Source organism: Pteropus vampyrus, unplaced genomic scaffold (assembly GCF_000151845.1).
Source record: "Pteropus vampyrus isolate Shadow unplaced genomic scaffold, Pvam_2.0 Scaffold466, whole genome shotgun sequence".
Classification (NCBI taxonomy): domain Eukaryota; kingdom Metazoa; phylum Chordata; class Mammalia; order Chiroptera; family Pteropodidae; genus Pteropus; species Pteropus vampyrus.
In genome coordinates this window covers 41,087-45,655 of record NW_011889247.1, presented here as the reverse complement: position 1 = coordinate 45,655, position 4,569 = coordinate 41,087, and the positions used below count along the sequence as shown (strand labels likewise).

Below are 4,569 nucleotides of genomic sequence, written 5' to 3'. Positions count from 1 at the left end.
GCAAGTGTGACCTATTTGCTTTATTTCAATGCTTAAACATTGTATAGGCCATTGGAATCATGAAGATCTGAACTTTGAAGCGCAGCTTTGACCACCCATGGGAAAGTGTTACAGCAGCTGGAATGCAGAAATACCCAAACTCTATGAATGCCAGTGTGGCATATTCAACAGTTATATAGATCTCTCTGGAAAGTTGCACAGCCACAGACTTCTCAACACAAAGTTAGGATTGCTTTCCATAGTGAAATCTCTTATTGGTGCAATAAAAACCAAAATGTGAGTAAGAACATTCTGTAGTTGATCCTATAGAGAAAACAGTGAAACTTAAATCCACAAGTATTTCATTTACAAGTATGGTTTCAGTAGATGGGAGACTGATGTATAGAATTATGCTCAGGACTCAGAAAAAATTGTTTTGACTCAAGAAGCCATAATCCCTGTGAAAGGAGTCATTTTATTAGTTATCTCAAAGTACTAATGGCAAATACAATATCTTCAAATGCTAATAAAGGCTGAAAAGCAAAAGAATGGGTAATAGAATAGATAAAATTAAATGCTGGGAATGAAGAACTGACGGCTTCAGCAAGAGGGAGCATAAGGACACCTATGACAGCAGCAGCATTTGTGGAGAAATCATTATGAAAGTTGGTACACAATACCCAGTCCCCCAGAGTATTAGCTGGTGATATATTTATTTGTTATTTAAAAAATAAAACTATATTTAAGTAGATTTTGTTTATTGTTATTACTTTTTAGTAAGCTGAAGAAAGGCTATGTGACTTTTGATTAAAAGAAAGAGGTAGAAGGTTTCTAAATGGAGCACTTGGAGGAAAATAAGGAAGAAATAATCTCATTCATAAGATTTAGCTTAAAAATTACCTCCACTTACTTACCATATCACCTGATACTCAAATACATACAGAGGACTTGAACTGGAAGGAGCAAAATCCCTAAAGGTTTAGCTTGGTCTACATCAAAAGTTCTTAAATTCTTAGTGGTATGGAAGAGGAGCTCCTTTTGAAATGCATTTGTACCCACAGAAGAGACAAGGGTGCAACAGATCCTATCTCAGTGGCAATGCTGAGGAACTAAGGAAGAGCAACTGGGGCAGCAGTCCAAGACAGGATGAATAGTGCAATGGCAAATCTCAATAGAAGAGAAAAAAAGAAAGGAAAGAGCAGAAGTAGGGCCCAGATCCTTTTTGAAGAGTCTGAGGCTGACTTTGGCTGAGGATAAAACCAAACAACCTCTCCAGGATGCATAAATAGTAGAAGTGAATAGGTCTATGGCCAAGGAAAGAACCTGTGATAAGACATAGTAGATGACAACAGGCGAGGGGTGTGTGTGTGTGTGTGTGTGTGTGTGTGTGTGTGTGTGTGTGTGTGTTTTAATTTACAGAAAGTTCTAGAACAGATGAAACTACTATAAAGTGGTTTTAGGCTCCTCTAGAGCTATTCTATAAAATATAAATGGAGAAGAACCTATATGTAGGTTAACCGTAATGTCCTAGGGCCAAGAAGGAGTACTAAAGCCATAAGAGAAATAACATTTATTTTGCAAATTTATCTAAGAAAAATTGGTCATGTACAATTAACAGAATATTTGCTAAGTATAGGTACCCTCCAATAATGAAAAGTAAGTAAGGTCTATAGATACCTTATCCATAACCCCATTAAGAGATCTAGTCTGTTATTTTACTTTAACACTATTCACTAACAATAGTCACATCACAGAATGGTTCTAGAGTCTGTTCTATCATCTCAATGAGATCTCAGCTTTCTCCTATTTGGGGGTCCTTTGAATGCATCTTATAAAAAGATTCATGTGTGGTGACACTAATATTTGATTATCAGGATTCAGCCATTCTGTCTTATACATGAATTCCAGAGGTGCTGGTGAGAATTATTTCCTGGTAGTTCTAAGCAGAAGATGACACTGGAGGTTCCTACCATTGGTATTTTGAAAAGATTCCGTGGGTTCTTGCCCCACCACGATGTTCTGAAAATGTTTCTCACTGCCTCTCTCCCTCAGCCACTTTTAAAAGACTACTTTGTTTGAACCTATCTTAACTATATCATATATCTCTTTTGAATAATCTGTTAATAGCAAGTGTCTCTCCTTCATTGTGCTCATTACAGCTGAAATTTTGCATTTGAGTGATTTTTTAAATTAATATCTTCCTCTCCCAATAAACTCTAAGAGAGCAGGAAAGTGCCAATTTTTGCTAGTTAGTATGTTTCAGAGTGCTCTCACATTATTTGTTGAATAAATATAAATAAATGAATAATGATATATGAAATAAATACATGAATGAATGGATAATTATGAATGAATGAACAAATGAATGAGTGAGTGAATAAATGAATGGTCTTCTAAAGTCATATGCTCTTGAAGAGAGTAAAAATGCTCTATATTCTTCTGCTTGTAGGAAAGGATAAGGTTGCCCTTGGTTTTGCTTAGAGATGCAAAGGCTGCATTCCTAGCACACAAGTCAAGACAAAGAACCTAGGATACTAGAGAACAGGTTTGTTGAAGAGGTAGCAGTAATGATGACATTCAAGCTGATGATTGTGACTGGCTGAAATGCCAATGCACAGCAACAACACAAGAGTGGTGTCTGTACCTAGGAAGAAGATGCCTGATATTTGAAATAGTATGTATAGAGGATCATGTAGATAAGGTGGAGGAGGTGTTTTCCTCAGTTGGTACATTCTTACGGTGCTAGAATTCCAAGAACTACACTAGTAGAGACTAGCCAATGATACTGACTTTGTTCATCACTATATTGAGTGCCATATGCACGGTTATACACCGTATGTTTGATTTATTGAACTGCGCTTCAGAGAAGAAATTTCCAAATTAGAGTCACAGAGAGCGGGAGAAGCAAAGTAGGCAAAGACCCTTCATTTCAAACAAAGTAGTTGCAGTTTCATCAGTTTTATATTTTCTTGTATATCGCTACCCAGAGAATATAAGCTCCACAAAAGGAGAAATGTTTTTGTCTATTTTATTCAGTGCTATTTCCCCAACTCATAAAACAGTGTCTGTGTCTGGTGCACTGAGGATATTCAATAAATTTTTGTTGAACACATGGGCAAAGTTTTTAAGAAAAAAAAATTGGTAATAACATATTTTCCAGAGAATATAGCTTATCATTCTTTGAAGGATTGCTATACAAGATGAATTATATTCATAATTCTCACCACCAATTTTTAAGGACCTATATATAGTTACTGTTATTCAGTGCAGCTGAATACATCAACAAAATCTATCTTCACAGTGTTTAGAAAGCCAATATGCTTTGCCTTTAAGTTTTACCTTTGTGAATTACTAAAGAAAGTCATCATCTCCTGTATGGTCTAAATTATTGCCTTCATGCTAGAATCAATTCTTAAATGTGAGTTTTCATATTCTCTACTAATTTGTAGAGTTTAATAACTTGGTGGTTCATTTTCTGATTTTATTTGAATACCTGCATGAAAGAATCCTGAGTATGTTATGTTGCATGTGCTACCATTAGTAAGAAGAAGATAAAGAAGGAATCTATTGAATAAAATATACATTGAATATCTGTTTCATTTAATTTTTAATGCAATTTTATCACCTACACAGAATGCTCCTAGATCTACCACATATTAACATCAAAGCCAAATAAAATTTCTGAGGTTGGTGCACTGGATTTTTTGCATACTTCTGTGTCAGAGGAAGGAAAGGTAGTCCAAAGGCTGCTAGAGGGTAACAATATTTAACATACTAAAAAGTATATTTACTTTTCTACTTAACAACAGAGTTAGTGATTAGTGAGTTTCTTATTTCTAAATACTCATGTTCCAGTTTCATTTTTCCCTTAATACAGTTTCCAAACATATGAAAAAATAGCAGTGCATATTATATTTATCGAAGCTTATTTCAATAAGTCTATTGTTAGACCATACTTCTGAAAACCAAGATATGTAATAGCCTCAGTGTGAGACTTAATAAATGCAATCAAGTCAATAAGTGCATACATAAAATTTACAGTTAATAATCATCCAAAAACTTAAAGTAATACATGATTTCTGTGTAAGTAAAACTTAAATAAAAGAAGATTATGAGAGGATGGTAGCAGCAGTGGCATAGTTTGTTGTTTCTTACTTTAGTCTTCCCTGAATAAAAATCAAGTAAACACGACAGAAAAATATTCTCTAGTCAACATCTACAACAAACTTAGGTGACAAGGAATTACCGTAGACCCCAAAATACAAATAGAAGAAAACAAACCAGCAATAGATATAAGACAGAGCATCAGGGACTAATACAAGCAAAAAGAAGGCAAGGAACCTCCAACAGGAATCAGAGTCAGGAAACTGTCAAAATGACATCGCATACTACTGGAATCTCATGGGCCATTTTGAGAAAATCAATAGTAACTGGGAGAGAATATTGAGGCTCCAAATTGTAGGCTGGAGCATGGGGGCTTTGAAAAATTCTGCTGGTAGTATAAGTCTGGACTAAATAACTTCCTAAAACTAATAAACTGGCATACTCTTCCAAGATAATGCCCCTTACTCTGAACAACTACTGGGAACA

The 4,569-nt window shown here is 35.1% G+C and overlaps 1 pseudogene; it reads left to right on the top strand.

The window, feature by feature from the left end:
• LOC105306933 overlaps positions 1 to 642 on the top strand; it is a 1,001-nt pseudogene extending 359 nt beyond the window's left edge.
• The last annotated feature ends 3,927 nt before the right edge of the window (positions 643 to 4,569 follow it).